Consider the following 24,611-nt stretch of genomic DNA (forward strand, 5'->3'; position numbering starts at 1 on the left):
CTAACATTTCCACTCAAAAGCAAAGGTGAATACAGGTCACAGTCTGGATCACGCCTGTGAAGCTGGGGTCTACCAGCTGTGCTGTAGTTTAGCCTCCAATGAATTAAAGCTATTGGAGGCCAACAGACAGTTTCTTTTCCTTGATAAATGACTAGGAAAATGAATCATATTCAGGCTCACCCACCTCGAAGGCAGCTGTTCTTAGGATTAATTGGAAGGTTGGCCTACTTAAGCCTCCCATATTTCTCTGGTAAGGAAAAAATATCACAAAATCATGTGACCTTCATATTTGGTTCATGACTAGAAACAAATCTTCCTCAGCTGCTATTTCCAAGAATGCTTGTGGGGAAGTGAAACAGTGGCCCTGTTTACAGGGCACTAAATTGTGTAATTAACAAATGTGGTTGGACAGTCGGAGCAGAAAACATAGATGCCAACAGGAGCGGGAGCCAGAATTCTGCCCGTGGCTGCTGGGTTCCACTTCCCCAGACTGATGGCCCGGGTGTGTTTGGGGTGTGGTCTCTGTGGCAGTGACAGGGACACAGACACAGAAGAGAAGCCTGAGAAAAATGTCTGCAGAGAAGAGGAGTCACAGAAGGAAGGGGAATTCCAAGCCACTGAATGCATTTCCCTTTTCAAAGCTGGGGAAACTGAGGCAAAGTAGGGCAGTGACTTTCTCAAGATCGAACATCACTTCAAGTGATCCTTCTCCAACATTGGCAGTCAATTATAAACTAATCGAGGCTCACCCTACTCTGCTTTCTTTCCCCTCCAGCTTGCTCTCCCACACACCAGGAGTACGCAGCCACATGAGATGCACATGCATGGTAAAAATGTAATGAACGTGTGTTTCAGGAAAGAGATGTAGAATTGAATTGAATCAGCAATGGCACACTCATTGGCCATCCTTGGGCACTGCATGACATTGCATCTTTAGTATTTGTTTAAAAACATAAAGACTTTCTATAACACACCACCTAAACCAGAACTGAAACCTTTCCACCAATTAATATTTATCTTATGTTCCCCCATATGTCATCCTTCTGTCTCCTCTTCCCCACCAGGGGTAACCAACATCCTGAATCTGGGGTTCATCATAATATTGCATTTATGTGTGTATATAACAATGTATCATTTAGTTTTCTTAATCTTTAACACCACGTTATCATCAAACTCTATGTATCAGACTTATTTTTCCCATTAGAATTATGTTGATATTATTTATCCATACTATGATTAAATTCATTCACTTTCACAATTATATAATATTTGTTTATGTCACTATTCCACAGTTTACTAATCCATTCCCCTGTCAGTATCTGTATGAGTTATTTGATTTTTTATTAGAAAGAGTACTGGCTGTAAATATTCTTATACACATCTTCTGGTACACATAAGCAAGATTTTCTCTTAGGTATATACCTACAAGGAAATTGCTGGATGCTAGCAAATGTGAATATTCAAATTTATAAAAGAATCACAGCCAGGCATGGTGGCACACACCTGTAGTCCCAGCTGCTTGGGAGGCTGAGGCAGGAGGATCCCTTGAGACAAGGAGTTTGAGGCCATAGTGTGCTATGATCATGCCTATGAAAAGCCATAGCACTCCAGCCTAGGCAACACAGTGAGACCTAGTCTCTTAAAAACAAAAAAGAATTGCAACTTGCTTTTCAAAATGATCACAGCAGTTTACATTTCCATAGCAAAGTAGCAGAAAAACCATTGTTCTACATTCTTTTCAAAACATAGAAATGTCAAACTTCTTAAATTCTGCCACTCAGATGCATGTAAGATGGCATCACACTGTGGAATCAGCTTCCATTTCCACATATTTATTCATCCTATGTGTCTCCTTTCCCGTGAGATGCCTGTTTGTGCCTTTGCTCATATTTATTGGTTAGATTTTTTCATATTGATTTGAGGAGTTCTTAATACTAGGATTTTTTCAGTTACTGGTGTTACATTCATCATCTCCTACTTTGCAGCTGGTCTTTTCACTTTCTTTATGATATCTTTTGAGGATCAAAACATCTCAATGTAGTATAATTTATCAGTCTTTAATTTTATGTTGGTATATTCAATTCTTACTTCTCAAACCTAGATCCCATTTTATAGATTGCATTTCTTACCTTACTTGTATTTCAAAAACCTAGTGAGTGTGGTTTTAACATTATCCTCATTTCACAAATGAGGAAACTGAGTCTCAAAGGTAAGTGATTTTCCCAAGCTCACAAATCTAGAAGTGGCTATGTGGGGACAAGAGCCCAGGCCTTCTGGCCTTCAGAGGCCCACACTGCCTCTCTCTCCTCACACCAAACACTTATTTGGGGATCTTACATGCATTATGCAGAGTGCTGAGCCCTAGGGAGATAAGCAGGACATCATCTCCATCCTTGAAGAGTTTATATCAGAAGAACAGTCGCTCGCTAGCCAAGGCTACACATGAGACATAAGCTTGGACTTAAAGGATAAGTAGATGTTTTTCAACATGTGGGGAGATTTTGAAGGGGTAGGAACATTCTTGGAGAAGGAAGCAACATGAGCAAAGGTATGGAGGCATGAAAGAGCATGCCAAAGCAGTGAATAGCAAGCTGTGCCATGTGGGGCCAGGTGGGTCAACTTGTGGGAAAAGAGGGTGGACCCTTAGGCAAGGGTCAGACTATGAAGAAGCTTGTGTGTCATGCCAACTGGGAGGGACTTTAATTCATCTTTGACTTCAAAGCTCTGAGATGTGGCCTGCAAAGTAACCATATCTTGTAATATACCCTAGAAGATTTTCTTCTAGAAGATTTCCACCTGCCAGGTAGGACATTCCTTTTATTGGTCCCAGGGTTTTCTTCTGAATGTAGCACTCTCCAATTTGCTAAGCATAGCCTCATTCTCACTCAAGAAATCCGTAATATTCCATCCTCTTTACGCTACTACCCTCAGTATCATCAACCATCCAATGAACACTAGCACAGTGTTGACCTCAGGTTACAGCCTGACAGCACACAGCAAGGTGAAAAGAGCACAGGCTTAGGTTTGATGTTTTTCAGCATTGTCACTGATCATGGCTGCATTTTCTCATGTCCCTGAGCCCTCTTTTGCTGACTATCAGGAGGGTTTAATGAGATATTGAACAGTTGAAGGCAAAGGAAACATCCAACAGTTATCAGGTGACTCCTCACCAGAAGTCCTAGATGGTACCCTTCAGGGATGAGTAATCTGGACAGAAAAAGAAATTTCCTACAGAAACCAAATCCCAAGGCTTTGTGTGAGTCCTGAAAGAGAACCCCTGCACTAGGAGAGGTAGTGGACCTGGAAACCCTGTCTCTGAGTCATCCTCCCCAGGGGTCCTCCACCTGCAGATTTGAACTGGTCCATGCCAATTCCTGGGAATCACAAACAGGCCACAGTGAGTTGCACTTGGCCCCTATGACAAGTCAAAAAGTCAGAGAAAGCAGTCCTCATCTTTCAGAATTCTTCTTCACTACAGAGCTATCCAGGCTTACTACGGTAACAGCAAGTATCAAAATAAAAACCAGCTTAATGTGGAGAAAGCAGATCAGATAGCTAACAGATTTCATAGGCCTTCAGCTGGGCATGGAGACACCCAAACAGGTGCCATCCCTGAGTTAAAATGACCTACAAAGGCACTTTTACCAACAATCCTTTGGATATGCTTAGAAGAATCATCACACAGAAGTTAATAAGTAATGAGGAATTCTAATACAGAACAAACAGAAACTATTTTTGTTTCAAATGCACACGTGCACGTGTACAAGCACGTACCTCTGAAATTTGGAGAAAGGAAACTAGAAATCCAGACAGGTATGCCTAGCTCGGGAAAGTACATAGCAAAACAGAAATGGGGGGAAAAGAGGCAAAATACACTTGCTCCCTCGCACATAGGGAATAGTTACACAGATTTATCAGCTACTAAGCCATCAAGCAAGGCTCAACAAATTCCAAAAGTGTCTATTTTGAACACTGGGTCCCATGAGCAGTTTTGCATTTGCTTCTGATGTGCACCCCCTGAAGTTTCAATAGATCCAGTTTGGTGGGGTTTTTTTTTTCCCACTTCAGATTCTCATAACATGTGCCAAGCATTTGGATATCACATTTGAATGTGTCAAAAGATTCTTCCAGAAAACTATCCCCCAACCAAGAGCTGCTGGCAGAGAGAAGCCTTCTAACATCTCCCATCAGGCGGGATTTATCTTAAGACCCCCAAATTCTGCTTCTCTTTAAATCTAGTAGTACTGATGGGAAAGTATATAATTTTTTTAAAATCACCTTCCTTCTGTATGACTTCCTGAGGGTTAGGAGGGTCAGTCCTATGCCAAGCTGTGCCAAGAATCTTCTATTTCCTTCATCAGACCTGCCTATCAAAGTGTATGACATCACTTTTTACCTGTTTCTTTGATTGCTTTGCTACTGGTGAATCTTTCTTGGCTTTTACAGCTTGTGTTCCCTCAGCTGGTCATTGAGAGAGATTTTGCAATCCATCTTCATCTAACTGCCATTGCCCAAAAGTCCCTGTATCAGCAAGAATTTATTAAAAAGCTTCTCTATTCCCAGCCTGTGCCAACCTTGCTGGGAATAAGAAATAATTTAAAAAGATCCATTTCCAGGAGCTTATTTTGATCTAGTTATTAAGTTACAAAGACATGGTCAAAAGCTACAATAATCGGGCTTAACAAATAGAAATAAAGAATGTCTCCTAGGGGAAATAATAAACTGCATCCCTCCTGCTAATATAATAATAACAATCTGCACCTCGTAGATTTCAAAGTGCATTTATGTTCACGATCTTGTCTGATCCTCATCCAGCCAATGATCTATGCAGGGTTAAAAAACAAACAAACAAACAAACAAAAAACCCATTGACTTGTCTGAGGTCAGAGGAAAGGGTGTGAGGGGACTGGAGGCAGAGAGAGAGGGACTGGGAGGAGATGGGATTATCACACATGTAAAAACTCACCATGAGCTGACCACAGAGACCAATATAGGAAAATGCTGATTCATACAAAGTTAAACAGGGTGAATTATTAATTCATCAAATTAAATTTTTAAAAAACGTATTTGTATGTTTTAGTTAAAGAGTAAGTTCTATTGCATCCAATATGTTTTCCCACTGCCAACAAATTGATTGATATACAACATTTTCAGGAGTACACCTGTTGCATAAATTCTGGCTGCAAATGTATGTTCCAAAGCAAATGAAAGTCTATGATGTCTCTGTGGCAAAACAGGTCCCAGAAGTCCCAGGGGATCCTCTCACTAGCTCCAACATAACTGTTCTCTTCCTAGTACTAGATGCAATCTACGTTCTATTGCTAATTAGAGAAAATATTTACAGGAGTCATAGAGAACTCATACAGATCACTGAAAGGCAGAAAACTCAGATTTATGATTTTTGAGGTTCATGATTTATGATCAAAGTATGAAAGAATACATACAGCAAGACTTTGAGGTTCAAATTTCAACCGATCATCTTTGAAATGCAGATAATAGGATCAACAGATTCAGAAATATTATAAAAATATTCAAAATATCAACCGCTTGGAACATAGCAGATATTCACATGTTTTAAGTACAGTGTTTATTATCCAGATAGAGGAGTATATTCGTTTTCTAGTGTTGCCACAAGCACCATAGACTGGTTGGATTAAACCAAAAGAAAATGTATTTTCTTACAATTCTGGAGGCTATAAGTTCACCATCAAAGTGTCAGCACGGCCGGTTTCTTCTGAGGCCTTTCTGTGGCTCGCAGATGGTAAATATAACACAAATTTTCTCTGAATGAGTCAACATGAATGAGGAAGCAGAAAGTGATATCTTCCTTTCATGAAATGAATTATGTCCCCAAAATTCATATGTCAAAGCCTTAACCCCCAATGTGACTGTGTTTGGAGACAGGGCCTTTACAGAGTTAACGAAGGTTATTAATGTGGGGTCCTAGCCTGCTAGGACTGATGTCCTTATAAGAAGAGATTTGGGTACAGACATGCATGCCCATAGAGACAAGACCATGGGAAGACACAGCAATAAGATGGCTGTCTACAAACCAAGGAGGAACCAGCCCTGCCGGAAATTGGAAAGATGCAATCCTCGATCTTGGATTTTTAGCCAAAAATAAATTTCTGTTGTTGAATCCACCCCGTCTATGGTATTTTGTTATGGCCACCCTAACAACGAATATACTTCCTTTCTAAGGAAATGGGTCAAAAACAAAATTAAAAAAAAAAGGAAATCTAGATTTTTCACCTATTTGGTGACTTTAGGTTGTGTTCTCTACCATATGTCAACAAGTTAAGAAGGAAAAAGTAAAAGTAGTTAAATGTGCAGCCTGGGCAACATGGCAAGACCCTATCTCTACAAAAAATTAAAAAACTAGCCAGGTGTGGTGGCATGCACCTGTCATCACAGCTACTCAGGAGGCTGAAGTGGGAGAATCAGGAGCCCGGGAGGTCATGGCTGCAGTGAGCCATGTTTGTGCCACTGCGTTCCAGCCTCAGCAACAGAGCAAGACCCTGTCTCAAAAAAAAAAAAAAGTAGTCCAATGTGTAGCCAATATGTTTGTATGTGGCTGTGTGTAGAGATGTGTGCTCAAAGCTAAAGGAGTTACTAAGATATCCGATATTCATCCATTTTATATTTTCTAAAAAATATTCATTGAGAAGACTAGCCATGTGCTAGCCACCATGCTTATAATGTATTGTTTACTTTAATCTTGTCCTTTTCCTTATAATCCTACCAGTGTTAGGAATTCATAGCCCCATTTCCACTCTAGAAAAAAATAAAAGACTCGCACTTTATGTGACTTACCCAAGGTCAGGGAACTGGTATGGGACAGAGCACAGTTTCCAACACAGGCCTCTCCAGCTTCAAAGACTGCATACACATCCAGCACATGTCCTTGCCTCTGTAGTATAAGAAGAATTGCAAATGTTTCACACCACAGTATACCCAGATCTGTTCCAAACACATGTCAACTCATCTACGGCTCTGTGCCTAGCCCTTTAAGGTAGGTACTATTATTATTTATAATCCCCATTTTACAGATGAAAAAATGTGTTGAGGAACTCAGCCTGGGTCCCACACTTCATCTTATTAAATTAAAAAACAGCATGTGGCAGAGCTGATCTCTGCACCCAGCTCGAGGACAGTATGATCATCACCTGTATGTGTTTGGCTTCCAAATGAGGGAAATGAACCCAAAGGCCCCTTGCACCCTTTCCACCCCTGGGATTTTATTGCTCTGACTTCAACTGATCAACAAAACAGACAAGACTAAATGTTAACATGTTTTTAAACACATAGAGACTCTTCTCTTAGAGGGAAGGGAAATTAACCCTCCTTTAACACAAAATTTGACCTCAATTAACCAAAAATTTTTGTTCTGTGTTTTTACGGAGATCATTGTCATAGCTGAGAAACCCACCAATAGCTAAGCATATTCAGCCACAGAAACTCCTACAGTAACTATGGCTCTTGTGAGCCAGGCCTCATCATGGCTGTGTCAATTTCCCTCTGCACTGAGTGAGGGGTCCCGGAACACAAAGGCAGAGGCCGCCTGGTTCCAACCTTCGATTACGTCATCCTGATGGAATGTGGACACGATTGTGAGGACTTTCTGCTTAAGCCTTGTTTTATTTAAGTTTCTAACATTCTTGGAGACTTAAATCTCATCTACAGTTGCTTGGAATCCAGGCTTCAGTTGGATTATTGAAGGGATGCAGTAAACTTATCCTCCTAAAAGCTGAACTCAGCAAACGGTTAAGCCAAAGCCATCCTGCCCCAAGGCTCAAAGCAAATCTTTCAGCTCATTACATTTAAAAGATTGCTGGCAGTCAGCAGCCTTTAGATTTATGTAACACTAAGTTATACACAGTAAAAGCATGTGCTAGTTACATAACAATGTTCACGTGAATGGTTAAAATGGGACAGGTAAATCAGATGCAGAAAACCAGGACAAAAAGGCTCCCAGCAGCTTTAAAATATATTGTTTAAATTCATAGCAAGGAGATAATTTTTTTCCTTTTCTCTCCAACAATGACAGACATTTACCGAGTACTCACAAAATGCCAGGCATTTCTGCAACACGGGTCAGTAGAAGGAGCAAAGCCTTTGGAGTGAGGTTCAAGTGTACTTGGTATGTGACACTTGGCAAGTTTCTCCAGCCTCAGTTTACCCATCCACAAAATGGAGCTAGCCATGCCTACCTTGTAGAATCAATGTGAGAATTAAATGAATCATGTTGCCAAGTGTCTGACATAAAATATATGCTCAATAAAGACCAGTTTCTTAGTCTGCTGCTCTTAGCTGATTTGGTCTAATACCCCTGCAAGCCTGGGAATGTGGTATTATTATAATCCCCATTTACCAGGTAAGGAAACTGGAGGTCTCTGCCAGGGTGACGTTGCTGTCATGGGGCAGAGGGGCTTTAATACATAACTCATTAGAGGCGTATCTCAATTTTGCAACTCACAAACCTGCAGTTTGTGCAGGTCTTTCAGCTTCTCTGCTTTTCCTCTGGCTGCCTGCCATTTGGCACTTTCCCTGCTAATTAGCACCTCGACCACAGTACAGCAGGGGAAATCCAAAAGGGTGAGCTTCGGTTAGTAGCTGAATCATGTGGTTTAAGAGCTCTAGGGGAGAGATTTTTCTTTTTTTAAGTTTGGTAAAGAAAGAGATGGCATCTAAGCAGTGACACCAATATTTTTAATTATATTTGGAATTCAGTTCTCTATTATCGTGGCCTCCCACAAATCGGTAATTGAGAATGGATCATTATATTTAAGAAGCTGTCTGATCTTCAAGGTGATTAAAGTTTATTTATATGCTGAGACTTTAAGTGAGAATGTTTCTCAAAATCATATCAGAATTCCTATTCATCTTAGCTATTACCACCAAATTGCACTTCTCTGTATTTATGATATGAAATTCACATGTCAAAGTTCTAGCCCCTAATGTGACTGTATTTGAAGACAGAGCCTTTACAGGCTTAATTAAGGTTATAAGTGTGGGGTCCTAGTCCAATAGGGCTGGTGTCCTTACAAGAAGAGGACATTTGGCTGGAGACATGCATGCCCCTGAGACAAGACCATGTGAAGACACAGCAATAAGATGGCCATCTACAAACCAAGGAAGTAGGTCTCAGGAAAAACCAGCCCTGCTGGCACCTTGATCTTGGACTGTCAGCCGCCTTTCTGCAAGAAAATAAATTTCTGTTGTTGCAACCACCCAGTCAGTGGTATTTTGTTATGGCAGCCCTAGCAAAGTAATATACTTCCTTTCTAAGGAAATTAGTCAAAAAAAAGGAAACCTCTCTGTCCCTTCATTTTCTAAACTGTAAAATCAGGAAAATATTAGTTCCTCATTCACAAGGGCATTGTGAGGACAAAATACATTATCATTTAGTATTCAGAATAGTACCAGAAATATTCATAAGCACTGTAAAAGTGTTTTATTATTGTCAATATCGTTACCACTAATAGCACTACCATCACGTCTACCACCACCGAGAAACCTAGATTGTAACATACAAAAGACATGGAGCATTCTGGGACAAGGGACGGAAAATTACGTGGACAGAATCATTTGCAACTATTGCTCCCCAGGTCCAGACTCACCTGGGCATCCCTTCCCAGCCCAGGTCCCAGGTGCCTGGCTTCCATCCTGACCCTACGGGACAGTGGCAAGTTACTCACTACGAATCCACATCAGGCTTCACCAGGCCTCAATGAGGGCCAGGCTGACTGCCAACCCCAGGGAGTTTGTTCTAGAAGAATTTACCTATAAAACATAAGTAAGGTCCATCTCATGAGCCCTCATTTCCTTCTCTAAGATTTACATCAAGGACTGAAACATTCGCTCAGTGACAAACCCCTTCCCTATCCACCAGCCTATGGTCTCATCCCAAATTCCCCAAAGTATAATCCCAAAGCAGTCTGACCTGGATGTTTTTCTCAAAGTCTCTGCTATTCAGTCTTATCATGGACACCATATTAAATACAGTTTCCAGGTTTTATACAATTAAAAGATAACACTTTAATAATGAGAAGTCGACAGTGGTTATGAGTTTTGTTAATATTGCCTTTAAGATTCTGCAGGAATCTTAAATTTACCACATAAACCAAATAGACTTGTCGTCCAGAAATTATAACTCTGGCGGTGTTTTTGTAACTATGCGCAAGGCTGCATGCAGTGGGATGTTCCAACTCTTTTTTTTTTTTTTTTTTTTTTTTTTTTTTTTTGAGACAGAGTCTCGCTCTGTCACCCAGGCTGGAGTGCAGTGGCCCGATCTTGGCTCACTGCAACCTCCGCTTTCCAGGTTCAAGTGATTCTCCTGCCTCAGCCTCCCAAGTAGCTGAGATTACAGGCGTGCGCTACCACGCCCGGCTAATTTTTTTGTATTTTTAGTAGAGTTGAGGATTCACCACGTTGGCCAAGCTGGTCTCAAACTCCTGACCTCAAATGATCCACCCGCCTCGGCCTCCCAAAGTGCTGGGATTACAAGTGTGAGCCACTGTGCCCAGCCCATTCCAACTCTTTCTAAGAAATAGTTATCAAAAATCTGTTTGTTTCTTCTGAAATATAAAAACAGCAATTTGCTATTTTTATCAATTCCATCTTTTCTGGGCCTATCACAGTCAATAATTTGAACTGGGGTAAAAATTAGAGGCTTCTTTCATATTCAAATTTTACATGCTCAAAATCCTACCCTTTAGCAAAAAGTATCTTTAAAATAGAAAACAACTTGTTGGTTTGGGGCACAGGAATATCATTCAAACCCTTAAATTTAAAATAACTTATGTTTCTCCAAGTTCCAGTTCTGTTTCAAAATAAACAAAGATATCTTATTGTAAATTATTTTCACCTAACTTTGAAACACGCCTGCTAAATTTCTCAAATAACATATTTTACGTGTTTCCAGGTATTGAAAAATGCCAGAAAACTAGTCCAAGGATTAAGAAGGGCTCATTGATCTGGCTTGTGAGAGAAAATAAATAATGACCTTTTCTACCTCCAGCAAATGGAAAACTCTCCAAAATTCCTCAGGCACCAGTTTCATAGCCATCAAAACTGTCTGATTCAGTTATTTCTGGAGCGCAACTTACATGCGTGAGCAAGGAATTGCATTCTTCTTAGTGAATATACACACTCGTGTATTATTTGACTGACTCCGTGGCTTGCCTGTTAGTAGAGGAGATGTTTCTGAATAAAACAAAAGCCTGGTATGTGAGAGTGAGAAGGGCCCATGAGTAGAGTTTTATCTCATGATACTATTTGCAAAGCTCAGAGAGGTGAGCAGCTCACACTGGTTCACATGGCAATTCAGTCTCAGTGAGGACTGGAATCTCAGCATCCTGTCCCTGCAGCAGGGCCTTTTTAAGACACTGGGCAGCTGGGACCCACAGCACTGGGAGGAGAAATGTCCACGCATTCCTTTTTCCCACCCAGGGTCCTTATGGAACATAAGTTTGGTGGTTCGGTGGGAAGATCACAGACTTCAAAACCAAACCAACTCAGGTTCAAATCCAATTCGGTCGTTTACTGTAAACTCTTTTTTTTTTTTTTTTATTATTATACTTTAAGTTTTAGGGTACATGTGCACATTGTGCAGGTTAGTTACATATGTATACATGTGCCATGCTGGTGCGCTGCACCTACTAACTCGTCATCTAGCATTAGGTATATCTCTCAATGCTATCCCTCCCCCCTCCCCCCTCCCCACCACAGTCCCCAGAGTGTGATATTCCCCTTCCTGTGTCCATGTGATCTCATTGTTCAATTCCCACCTATAAGTGAGAATATGCGGTGTTTGGTTTTTTGTTCTTGCGATAGTTTACTGAGAATGATGGTTTCCAGTTTCATCCATGTCCCTACAAAGGACATGAACTCATCATTTTTTATGGCTGCATAGTATTCCATGGTGTATATGTGCCACATTTTCTTAATCCAGTCTATCAATACAGTTGAGTTTCTTCAGCTTACAGTGGGAATGTAGGGGTTGAGAGTGAGAAACGTTCACAGCCAGCAAAGTGACTGGCACATAAAAGGTTCTCAGTGGTAGTCGAGATAACTATTATCTGTCTATAAACTAATGTGTGGTGTGTATTTGTGTGTGGGTGGGTTTGCGTGTGTGTGTCTAAGTGTCTTAGTCCATTTGGGCTGCTTTAACAAAATATCGTAGACTGGGTGGCTTATAAACAACAGAAATTTATTCTCACAGCTCTCAAGACTGGGAAGTCCAAAATCAAGGCAGAGTTGGTGTCTGGTGAGGGTCTACTTTCTCTCTCACAGGCAGTGCCTTCTTGCTGTGTCCTCACATGGTGGGAGGGGTGAACGGGCTCCCATGAGCCTATTTTATAAAGGCATTAATTCCATTCATAAGACTCCACCCTCATGACCTAATCACCTCCCAAAGGCCTCACCTCCTAATACCATTACCTTGGGGGTTAGGATTTCAACATGTGAATTTTGAGAGGACACAAACGTTTAGTTCATTGCAATATGTACATTAGATACAGTTGACATATAGAGATAACCTAACATGTATATTTAATGTGTGCATATAGATAGATACATAGACAGACAGATGGATGGATATATTAGATAGATGGATAGATAGGTGATAGATAAGATGATAGATAGATAGGATGCATGAATAGATAGACTGATGGATGGATAGATAGATAGATGGATAGATAGGTGATAGATAATATGATAGATAGATAGGATGCATGAATAGATAGACTGATGGATGGATAGATAGATAGATAGATAGATAGATAGATAGATAGATAGATAGATAGACAGTGACCCATTCCTATACTAATACGTAATTCCTATACTCTTATAATCTTGGAGCAGAGATTAAAAAGCTAACAGGTCCCTACAATGCAACTTAATTCATTCAATCTCCTTTTGGATAATCTGTGAAATGCCTCAATGTGTAATCAGACTAAAGTTACAAGAGGTGCTAACAGAACATACCTTTCCAAACAGTTTCCTGACAGTTGCGGAAGGTAAACAGACCACAACAGGAAGAGGAAGGGAAGTAAGGAAGGTGAAGAGAAAGGGCAGGAGGAAACAGAGTGAACAGAAGGTCCTGAGGTCAAGGATGAGGTGAAGGGTGTCTGTAAATCTGCCCAATCATCCAGGAGGCAGTCAACTGACCTCACTTTCAGCCCCACTGGGCCAGTGGACTCTTATTCCAATTCTATAGTTATTTGAAGCCCCAAAAGAGTCTGTTCATGTATGTCTTCATTCATTCATTTGCTCATGTCATAAATAATATATCTTAGATTTTGGGGAAACTCCAAAATGGTGAAACCTCATAAATGTGAAAGACAAGAATCACTCTTTCTCAATCACAGGGGGCCAAACTCAATTAATGCTGAATTATATCACTCCCTAATCACCATTGCTCCCAGCCTACTCTTCTCCATTCACTCTATTTTGGTTACTAAATTTTGTAATCAAATGCAGAGATCCAATCTCCGTGACATACTTTGCATTCTTTAAAGAGCATCCAAATATTGAGTGAGAATTTTTTTCATAACTCTGGACACCAAAAAGCATCCAACACAAGATAGATAATCAGGTACCCTGCATAAGTCAACTCTCTTTGGCAAATTGAGAAATGGTAGAAATTCACACCAATATACATGGATTACAAATACTCCAGGAGATTCTTTTGTTGTAGGTAGATGTCAAACCCAAATGGAAAAATGTTCTCTCTTCATGAAATAAGACATTGGAAAAATGAGCTGTTTATAAGTCCTGGTTTTATTTAAGTCTTTTTATTCATATCTGACACTCTACTTGCCACCCTTATGATTTTTGTCTAAACTTGTCCAAATCCTCCTCATCCCTCAAGGCCCACCTCAGATACCATCTTTTCCAGGAAGCCTCCCCATGCTTATCCCCAACCGGAAATGATCTTACTGTCCTTGAAAGTCCCAGAGAGCACTTCATCTCATTTCTTGTGAAACTGTCATATAATTATTATGAAACCCATCTTCTGTCTCCTACAAGGCTGGGAGTTGTTTGTAAGCCACCCTTTCTCACCCGCCACCACTTCGCTCCACTACCATCCAACCTACACTTTGTTGTGCTTTTCCTGACTCCAATTGTCCCTTCTGCATGGAATCCCTTTACATCTATTGCCATCCTTCCCTCATCCTACCCTCAAGTGTATTCCCAATAATACTATCACTACTACTTCCCTAGCTCCCCTTCAAACCATGAGCTCTTTAAGGACTAGGACTGTGACTTCCATGTGTGTCCCCAGCTCCTAGTGTAGGGCCTAGAATGGCACATGACAAATTTGGTTGAATAAAGGCACAACCTTGTCCAGTTCTCCTTAGCTGTCCCCTACCCAAAAGCTCTAGAACCTGATTGCCTGCATTCTCATTCCATACCGTACAGCACTGTAACCTTGGGCAAATTATTCAACCCCTCTGACACCTGAGTTCCTTCTTCTGTAAAACAGGCTTAATAATAGGACCTATATTACAGGATTGTTATGAGAATTGAATTACCCATTTTAAATGTTTGATAGGCTTTCTGAAACATGGAAATTAATAACTATTTTCAATACATGCCTTTGAATAAACAAAAGAATAGATGCTTAATGTTTCTAGAAACATTTAAACTTTGGGATAGCTCTTTTACATCCCTCCCTACAGAGATTAACAGCTAAATTTGAGAAATTTCACTCAGAAATTATATTCTCTGCTCCAGTGTATCAATAAGACTCCTAGTAATGGCTGGAGTGTGCCAAGTTTAGGATGCTGTGTCCACATATAAAGCTTCATCTCCATTAGATTGATGTCTACCACAGGAGCAAAAACAGATGTGGTGATGCCATGACCATTCCCAGCAGGCCACTGAACTCTTCCTTGGATCACATTATGGCAGCCCCTCTAAGTCTATCTCAACACATAGACCTTATATTCCATTTTGCCTTTTGGCTGTATTCTTAGCAGAAAAGGGTAAGAGCCTGGGACCAAATGTCTATCTGGTGAAACTTTGGAAACCACTTTGGCAGGAAAAAGAGCAGCTCTTTAGGACCAAAGAGGAACTCAGAACTTAGCTCTCATTTTCTTTCCTCACAGACATCCCCTCTGCTCAGATGAGCATCACAGGCATCAGCCACTAACATGGCCACTGTGGCAGAGTTTGCCATTTTTGAAAACAAACCATTTCATCCCTGGGCTCCTGTTATTATTAGAAATCTTCCTCCCTCAAAATCCCACCTATTTTTGCCCTCTGGAGTTGCACAAGCTGAATATACCCCCAACCTGGCTCTGTAAATGTCAGGAGACATGGCCAAGCTCTTCCTAAGACTTTTGTACCCTGGCTAAATATTTCTGATTTCTTCAGCCACCCTTCATGTGAGAGAATTCAGCCAGATTGAGAACTGCTTGAGACAGGATCTGTGCAAGATCTACTTTGGTATCCCAACATAAAAGCGCAATAAAAATATTTGTCAAACAAAAGATAAATAATTAAATACTTTTGCAAAGCTTCTCACTAATATATCTATTCAACAAATGGGCATACAGCACTAATTACCACTACCATCTTATCCAGCCAATAGGGATGCCAAGTTGAGTAAGACACAGTCCATGCCCCAAGGGAATCTATGGCTCAAAGAGGTATTGCCTATAAATGACTGGTATGGATTAATCTACAGCATGTTCTGTAGCACAAAACACAAGATGTGTAGATGTCCTTGAAGGTCTTGAGGGAGGAGCAGCAATTCCCCAAGGGACAGATAGGAAAAGGCATCCCAAAGTGACCACCCACCCAGCGTGGGTAAAGCCTCAATGGTCCAGGTTAATAAGACCTATTTCGTTTTAAACTGTAGCCATTACAATTGGAACACAACACTCAAGTTAGGCCCTTGGGCATGCAAATCACACAAGAAATAACATTTCTTCTAAAAAAAAAAAAAAACCCACAATTTTTTTAGTAAAGCAACTTACTTTTGAATTTGCTGTTTTGGTAGCCATGTCACATGGTTTGTGTATAGAGAGCACATAGTCATCTCAAACCACTGAGACACAAATTTAAATACTTCTCTTCACCAAACCCCAAGCCTGCCAAGCTACACTGGCACAATGGATTAATTTTTATATTTTTACTTAAATATAAGAGTTTTGCATTTCCCACAATTAAATTTCATTTCATCCCCCTGACCTGCGCACCAACCACCACCACTGAACTGTGTGTCAAGCTTCTCCTTTGTGAAGAATACAGGGTATTGAGATTCTGCACTGTTTGGTTAGGAAATTTGGGAGGAAACAAAATGGAATTTTGGTGAGGTCAGCATTCCAAAAGCAGCTGTCATTTCTGATCTCTTCATGGTATACTGAAATCAAGTTCCCACAAACATTATTATGATCGTAGGGAAGAAAACCATCTAGGTGTGATGGCCACATCTCTGCATTCCTGGATCAGTCCCAACTTCTAATGTTCTCCTGCTTCGTCGTCTAAAAAAGTCACCAAAAGTCCTAGAAGTTATAGTATTTTATTGTCTATATTTACTACATCTCCCAGGCTGTCATTACTTCATATGTTCCCAGTGTCCTTTGTCAGAAAACGCATCCTCAATGTTCTCTGAAATGAGCTTTGAAGATTTGAGTGATGCTACATGAAAAGTCCCTTTAAGTACTGGTGATGCTCAGAGCTAGAAAGGAACCAGACATGTTGGCAGCTGCATTCCAGCCCCACACCCTCCGTGGGTTTACAAGAGAAAGTGGTACCACGTCATCTGACAGGTTTCCTGCTTCACTGCAAAATATGTCTGAAGTTTCTTATTCTGTTTCTACATGGTTTGGGTAGGGATTGTTTAGTAGATAATGGCAAGAGGAGATGGTAAATAACATTTATTATCTCTATTCTATGTTACAGTATTTTATATACATAGGCCCATTTAATCCTCATAATTTTGAGGTGAATATGATCATCCCCATTTTACAGACAAAGAATACTACAGCTTAAAGAGTTATAGTAACTTCCTCAGTCATACAGATCCCACGTCTGCTGGGCTTTGAAGTTCATATTCTCTCAATATACCATATACTTGCTAACTATAGAAAATTCGAATTTGAAACAAATCTTGGAGGAGATCTACTTTAACCACTTATTTTTCAGATGTGTAAGTTGAAGCCCAGGGAGTGCTAGAGATGATGGCAACACGTTGGAGTTCATTCACGGCAGAACCACAACTGGAACCCAGTTCTCCTGCAACCCAGTCCCACGCCCTTTTTTTTTTTTTTTCCAGAGCACACAAGTTTTCTCTGAATTCTAACAAAATATGCACTGAACCAGGAAGCCACACAGTGATTGCCCGATAAGATGGTGGGATGGACAATTCAGGAAAGAAAAAGTGAAGTAATCCTGAAGAATTCCATCTCATATACAAAATTATGAACCAGAGGTTACTTTCTTGCTTTATAAATCCTCACTTCCATAGGGTAATTGGGCAGTAAAAATTCTCTTATGTAAAATAACCTAATGGCAAAATACACATATCAGAAGAACTATTTTAAAAATTGTTTGAGAAACAATGTGTAAATAACAAAAACAAGTTCCTTACAAACAATGGAAATGTTACAGCATGGTGTATTAGTCCATTTTCATGCCACAGATAAAGATATAATTTATAAAGAAAAAGAATTTAATGGATTCACACTTCCAAGTGGCTAGGGAGGCCTCAGAATCATGGTGGAAGGTGAAATGCACATCTTACATGGTGGCAGACAAGAGAGTAGTGAGAAACAAGTGAAAGGGGAAACCCCTTATAAAATCATCAGCTCTTGTGAGACTTATTCACTACGGCAAGAACAGTATGGGGGAAACCACCCCCATGATTCAATTATCTCCCACTGGGTCCCTCCCACAACATGTGGGAATTATGGGAGCTATAATTCAACATGAGATTTGGGTGGGGACGGACACAGTCAAACCATATCACATGAAAAAGTTCCAAGAAGTGTTTTCCTTCTCTAGCTGACCAAAGTGGGAGAGTTTGGAGGTGATGCTCTAAGGAAGAGTATAATTTTTACTTAAACGAATTTTTAAACATTTACTGTGCTCATGGAAATGCCACTTATAATTAATTAGCCAATAAGAATTTAGAAAATATGAATAGTCCATGGAGTTCACCTACTTTTATAGCAAGGCATTTGCCTTTAAAGTGATCATTGGTAGTTAAAGTCACTGGATTAGATTTGCTCCCAATAAGCCAAGAGGCATTTATAATGCTCCTCTCTCCATAAGTAAGCCGCAATAAAAACTAGGTCACATATGCTCTTTGAAAATAATGACTAACATCTGCATAGCCCAGTTGTGGCTTAGAGTGAATTCATATCCATTATCTCATTTGATGCACACAAAAATTTGCGAGGCAGATATGATTTCCCTGTCAAGGCTCAAAGTTGGAATGACTTGGTCAAAGTTATACAATGAATATCAAGGCCCCTGCCCTCCCTCTAACACCCCCAACACACCATCAACTAGAACTGTAACTACCCACAGAATTTCTGTGAGTTCAGAATTCCTTGGAACCCAATTAACCAGAATCTACAAATGTCTGGCTTTGTTTATTTGTTTATTTATTTTGTTTGTTTTTTGTGGGAAAAGGAGGTAGGGCTGGGAAACACCCTATTTTTAAGATAGAAGAAAGCATAATAAGTACTCCTCTAATTGGTGTTCAGCTACTCTGATCTCCAACATTATCCTGGATAATTTTTCTGTTGTTTCCAATAAGAACCTAAAGTCAAGATATTCAATCATTAAAAAACAACATCAGTTCTGTTTAACATAGTGTTCCATTTGGTTATGAATTTGGCTGCAATATTTTCTAAAGATGTTTATTTAAAAGGGTGAAACAGGAGACTGGGTGCACTGGCTCATGCTTGTAATCCCAGCACTTTGGGAGGCCGAGCTGGGCGGATCACAAGGTCAGGAGATCGAGACCATCCTGGCTAACACGGTGAAACCCCGTCTCTACTAAAAACATAAAAAAAATTAGCCAGGCGTGGTGGCAGGTGCCTGTAGTCCCAGCTACTTGGGAGGCTAAGTAAGGCAGGAGAATGACGTGAACCCAGAAGGCAGAGATGGCAGTGAGCCAAGATCACGCCACTGCACTCCAGCCTGGACGACAGAGCGAGACTCTGTCTCAAAATAAATAAATAAATAAAAATAAATGAATAAAATAATTTAAAAAGTGTGAAACAGGAAAGGTTTTTCTGGTGAACCAGAAAAGCAAACTAATGAGAAGTTTTGTTCATGAACTACTGTATCACCACTGCAGAAAGATGATCTTTGAGTCTTTCTATTGACAAATATTGGCAAGGTTCTCTTTCACACTTGCTCTGCTATTTCCTTTCCTCAGGGATGATAACCACAGCCAGGAAATGAGATGTCAACAAGGAATTTTCAAGTTTTTATACATATTTGTGCTTAAAGTTAGAATTTAGGCATATAAAACTCAGGGTTGGAAGGAAGATTCCTCTGTCAGGTAGGATTATGCAGAACCTTCATGGGGAGATGTAGGAGAGGTCAAGAATATTCCCAAAGAGGAGGTTCTTCAGGCCTGCATTTTTTTGGTGGAAGACAGCCAGTTTGAGCTAGTGTGGCTCCAGAGAGTGTCTGAAAGCAAACCTTCCAGTGAGAGTTGGGGGACTTGAAGTCTACACCGAAAATGAAAATGTTACAAGAGGAGACTGTTGGAATTGAAAACAGACTTTTATTTCCAAGAGTTTCTGCACGTAAATCACAGTACTTTTTTTTTTACAAGGAAAGAAAGATATTCTTACTAAAATGAAACTGATTTGATATATGATCCTCAGAAGCAAATACTCCTCAGGCTATTAAAGCAATAGACTTGACAGAATGTGATATTACATCTAAAAAAATCATAGATGAAGAAACATATCATGAAGCTTGGGTCTATACAGTATCAACTTCGAAATAACATAATCAGTCAAGTAACCAAGATTTATCTTCTTAATGCCAACAAAATGGTGTGGCTAGCTTTCTCCCCCACTGAAACTGTCTAATTGATGTTAGTGACTATATTAGTTTGAGTTGCCATAATGAAATACCACAGACTGACTGGCTTAGATAACAGAAATTTATGTTGTCACCATTCTAGAGGCTGGAAGTCCAAGATCAAGGTGTCAGCAGGGCCTGTTTTTTCTGAGGCCTCCCCTGGGGTTGCAGATGGCTGTCTTCTCACTGTGTAACTCACACAGTTGCTCTGAGCTCTGTGTGTCTGCGTCCTCATTTCTCATCTTCTTATAAGGACACCAGACGTATTGGATTAGGACCCACCCATATGACCTCATTTTACCTTCCATATCTCTTTAAAGGCTTTATCTACAAATAGAGTCACATTCTGAGGTACTTCTGGTTTGGACTTCAACATATGAGTTGAGGGGCATGATTTAGCCCATAACACTCTGCCCTGTCACTCCACAAAAGTCATGTCCTTCTCAAACACATAATATATTCATCCCATCCCAATATCTGCAAAAGTCTTAACCCATTCCAATATCAACTTCAAAATCTCCTCTAAATATCACCATATCAAGTATTATAAAACTCAAGGTACAATTCATCATGAGGTGAAATTCTTCCTCAACTGTGGACCTACGAAATAAGACAAGTTATCTGCTTCCAAAATGCAATGGGTAGGACAGGCATTGGACAGATATTCCCATCCCAAAAGGGAAAAATCAGAAAAAGGGGTGACAGGTCTCAAGCAAGTCTGAAATTTAGAAAGGCAAATACTATTAGATTTGAAGGCTCAAAAATTATCCTCTTTGGCTCCATTCTCTGTCCTCTGGACCACCAGGGAGGCAGCCCTGTCCCTGAAGCCCTGGGTGGCTGCCCTGCTCCCAAGGCCCTGGGTGGCAGCCCCATCCTACGGGCCAAGGAGGAGATAGCCCCACCTCCTGGAACGCCCTCTGGACCCATGGTGGCAGTGGCAATGGTATCCCTGCTGACCTCTGAACTGCTTTTGCAGTTCTTCTTCCCTCTTTTTGAAGGATAATGCATGTTTACAGCTGTTCACAGCTGGACAGCTCTATTGGTCCATCCCATGGAATCTCAGAAGCCTGATATCCTCCCTTCATTCCGCCCCATCTCTGATCCTTCAGTCCAAGCTGGCAACATTGCTACTGAGATGATTGATTGGATCCATGAGTCACACCTGTAATCTCTTCACTGCAGATGATTGTCAAACACAACCTTGATGTTCTCTCCAGAATGCACTTTCTTATTCCTTGCAATATGGATAGCCTGAGAATTTTCCACATCTTCAGGTTCTTGTTCCTGTTTGCTTAATAATTCCTTCTTCAATTTCTCTCCCTCCTCTCTCACATTTTACTATCAGCAGCAAGGAGAAACCATGCAGTGCCTTTGAAACTTTGCTAAGAATCTCCTCAGCTAAATATCCCAGTTGATCACTTGCAAGTTCTACCTTCCACAAAATACTGGGAAACAATGGAGACAAGCTCTTTGTGATTTTAAAACAAGGATCATCTTCCCTCCAGTTTCCAATCATATATCCATTTCTATCTGAGCCTTAACCAGAAGCACCCTTAACATTCATCGTTCTACCAACAGCCTCTTCAAGGCAAACTCTGCTTTTTCTAACATGCACCTCAAAAATTCTTTCAGCCTCCACTCATTACCCAGTTCTAAATCCACTTCCCGAGTTTTAGGTATTTGTTAGAGCAGCACCCGAATTCTCAGTACCAAAACTTGTATTAGTCAGAGTTTGCCAGAGAAATAGAACCCTTGAACAACACAGGTTTGAACTGGACAGGTCCACTTATACAGAGATTTTTTAAAATAAAATTTCACCAAGTGTGCCTGTTTCTCCTGCCTCCCCAGGAGAACAGAGAGAGCCTTGACAAGTCCAGTATTGGCAGGGTAGGCTGTCAGGCTGGAGACTCAAACTAAGAGTTGCAATTCAAGTCAAAAGGTGGTTTGGTGGTAGAATTCCCTCTTCTTCTAGGGATGTGAGTCTTTTTCTATTAAGGACTTCAAATGATTGGATGAGGCCCACCCATATTATGGAGGGTAATCTGCTTTATTGAATATCAGGAAATTATTGTCTCACTCTTTAAATGGATAGATGCAAAGCCTGGAATGCACAGAAGACTTGGATGTCTATTGGGGCCTATACTAAGATGCCTTTCATGGGGGAGTGGATGGTATCTTTCTTGTTCTCAACACATGCTAAAGCCAAAGCTTGAGTTATCACCATGAAAATTGAAGTCTAGCAGCAGTAAAGACTTTCTTAAGGCTACTGTAGGAGCAGAAGGAAATGTCACAGCCTCCTCTAGGAATGCCACTACTATTCTTCTAATGACATTGTAACTAACTCTGCTGACAGGCACAGGTCTGAGAAAGATGCTCTCCAGCTCTAAGATCCTATAAAATGTAATTGAAGTTGCTGACCCAAACAGAGAGATCATTACTAGTATTAATAAAAGGTCTCTTAAAAGTGGGGGAAAAGTCTTCTCCCTGCTCCACAGTTTAGGCTTAGTAGAGAGTAGATTTAGTAATTTAACCTTGTCTTCTGAGACCAGTGAGATACAGATCTAGGGAGAGGATTTCTACAGTTTCAACCCTTGGAAAGAAAGGAACAGAATGAACTAACCAGCTGCCCAGCACAGGGCTCTTTTCCCATGCATTGTCTCAGTCTTTCCATAAATCCTGCAGCACAGATATTATCTCTACAGGGGAACAGTTGTGAGGGTTGCCAACAACTTGGAAATTAGGGAAGTAAAGTTAATAACAGAGAGTTAATAACAGTATCAGAGACACCAGCTCAGAGCCGAGATGTTGAAAGTTAACTGAAAAACAGAGAATGGCTTGAAAGCCAAGCTATTATATTAATAACTGGAGATATTAATACAGGTGAAGCTAAGCAGGACACCTGGTCATTCCTGGAAGCAGAGTAAGAAGAGCACAGAGTAGTGCCCATATCAGCAATGGCCAGGGAAGAAGCAGGTCTAAGGGCTCAACCCTTGCAGTCTCTGCGGCAAATTTAGTTCAACTACAAAAATGGACAGAAGAGGCTACTGGAGCACAGGGCCATGGGACACTTAAATTATCTAACTGTATATAATCATACTCTGAATGCATTTTCACCAAGGAACTTTGATACTATCATTGACTTTCCCATGTAACTTGCCCACAAGAAGAGAAGTTGCTATTTGACCAGTGCAAATATTTTGGCCAGTGTGACAGATATGTCTCTCATTCTAATTTAATATGCAATGTATTCGGCTGTTTTTGCACTGCTATAAAGAAATACCTGAAACTGGGTAATTTATACAGAAAAGAAGTTTAGGCCGGGTGCAGTGGCTCATGCCTGTAATTCCAGCACTTTGGGAGGCCGAAGTGGGCAGATCACAAGGTCAGGAGATCAAAACCATCCTGGCTAACATGGTGAAACCCCAACTCTACTAAAAATACAAAAAAAAATTTAGCCGGGTGTGGTGGCAGGTGCCTGTAGTCCCAGCTACTCGGGAGGCTGAGGCAGGAGAATGGCATGAACCCGGAACGCGGGAAGCGGAGCTTGCCATGAGCCGAGATGGGGCCGCTGCACTCTAGCCTGGGTGACAGAGCGAGACTCTGTCTCAAAAAAAAAAAAAAAAAGAAAAAAGAAAAAAAAAGAAAAGAAGTTTAATTGGCTCACACTTCTGCAAGCTTCACAGGAAGCATGGTGCTGACATCTGCCCAGCTTCCGATGAAGCCTTAGGAAGCTCACAATCATTGTGAAAGGCAAAGGGGGAACAGGCATGTCACATGGCAAGAGCAGGGGCAAGGGAGACAGAGAGGAGTCAGGGGAGGTGTCACATACTTTTAAACAACCAGATCTCATGTGAACTCAGAGCAAGAGCTCACTTGTCACCAAGAGGATGGCCGAAGCTATTCATGAGGGATACACTCCCATGGTCAAAACACCTTCCACCAGGCCCCACCTCCAACTCTGGAGATTACAATCCAACATGAGATATGGGTGGGGACAAATATCCAAACTATATCACATTGGAAGTATGGTTTTTACCTCAGCCTTATGAGCTTGGTTAATGCGAGTCTGCAACAAGAAATGGAGCACAATCTTGGTGAACTGCCCTTATAACAAGGCTAAAGATCAGACCTTACACCATGAAAAATTCTCGTTGATACTGACTGCCTTGTGAAACATCTTGGTAGACTAACAATGGATGTTGCTTGGCCTTCTCATACACAACCCTATTTGAAAGGTCACACTATCATATGTGTTGTAACTATCCTTCTCAATAATAATTATTTGTCTAGGAAACTCCTACTTATTCTTTAAAACCTAATAAAATGTCACCACCGCCATCTCTGACTTTTCCAGGCCAGAATTAACCACGTCCTATATCATAATCCTATACCATTATACATGTTTCTCTGTTCACTTAATATATTGCAGTTTACATAGTTGTCTCTGAGGCCATACTCTGGGCTGTTTGAGAAAAGTAACGAGGTCTTATTTTTTATTCTTAGTTTCTTGAAAACAGCAGGTGTCCAATAAACATTGGTGAATTAATAAA

The 24,611-nt window shown here is 40.6% G+C and overlaps 1 long non-coding RNA gene across 1 annotated transcript in view; it reads right to left on the minus strand.

Annotated features, from left to right (window-relative positions):
- Positions 1 to 7,541, minus strand: part of LOC101057707 (uncharacterized) — a 123,803-nt gene extending 116,262 nt beyond the window's left edge. The window contains exons 1-2 of the long non-coding RNA XR_001715261.1: positions 7,430 to 7,541; positions 6,814 to 6,910 (exon numbers count right to left, since the gene is read on the minus strand). This is a non-coding gene — a long non-coding RNA (uncharacterized LOC101057707). The remainder of the gene's footprint in view (positions 1 to 6,813; positions 6,911 to 7,429) is intronic.
- Between the last annotated feature and the right edge of the window lie 17,070 nt (positions 7,542 to 24,611).

This window comes from Pan troglodytes, chromosome 12 (assembly GCF_028858775.2).
Source record: "Pan troglodytes isolate AG18354 chromosome 12, NHGRI_mPanTro3-v2.0_pri, whole genome shotgun sequence".
In the NCBI taxonomy this organism is placed as follows: Eukaryota; Metazoa; Chordata; class Mammalia; order Primates; family Hominidae; genus Pan; species Pan troglodytes.